This window comes from Meleagris gallopavo, chromosome Z, assembly GCF_000146605.3.
Source record: "Meleagris gallopavo isolate NT-WF06-2002-E0010 breed Aviagen turkey brand Nicholas breeding stock chromosome Z, Turkey_5.1, whole genome shotgun sequence".
Lineage (NCBI taxonomy): Eukaryota > Metazoa > Chordata > Aves > Galliformes > Phasianidae > Meleagris > Meleagris gallopavo.
In genome coordinates, this window is record NC_015041.2 from 60,552,829 (window position 1) to 60,553,194 (window position 366).

At 62.0% G+C, this 366-nt stretch overlaps 1 protein-coding gene across 1 annotated transcript in view; it reads right to left on the reverse strand.

Moving 5' to 3' along the window:
* The window catches only part of ELAVL2 (ELAV like RNA binding protein 2), a 132,832-nt gene extending 132,472 nt beyond the window's left edge, over positions 1-360 (reverse strand). The window contains exon 1 of the mRNA XM_031557385.1: positions 180-360. The gene's annotated coding sequence lies outside the window, so the exon portion shown is untranslated. The remainder of the gene's footprint in view (positions 1-179) is intronic.
* Positions 361-366: the final 6 nt, after the last annotated feature.

A 366-nucleotide genomic window follows, 5' to 3' on the forward strand; every position in this document is an offset into this window, starting at 1 on the left:
GCACGGCCCCACCCGCAGTGCCCCCTACCCCACAACTTCTCGCCGCTCTCCCCCCGCTCCCCGCAGCTCCGCATCGCAATCGGACGGGGCGGTCACATCGAGTCTGAGCTCCGCCAGGGCTCTGCCCTGGGGCAGAGCGATGCGCGGTGCACGCACGGCCGGAGCGAAGCACGACTTACCTCCGTCCGCTCGGCTCAGAGCAAAAAGTGACGGCGCAGCTCTCTCGGGTAAGGAGCGAGGGGCAGAGGGAGTGTCCGCTCAGGGCAAGGCGCAAAGAGGGAAATCGCGGATAGTTCTGAAAGGGCGTGGAAAAGGGTAAAAATAAAATAATAAAACAAGCAGACATAAATTCTCTCCCTCCCTCTC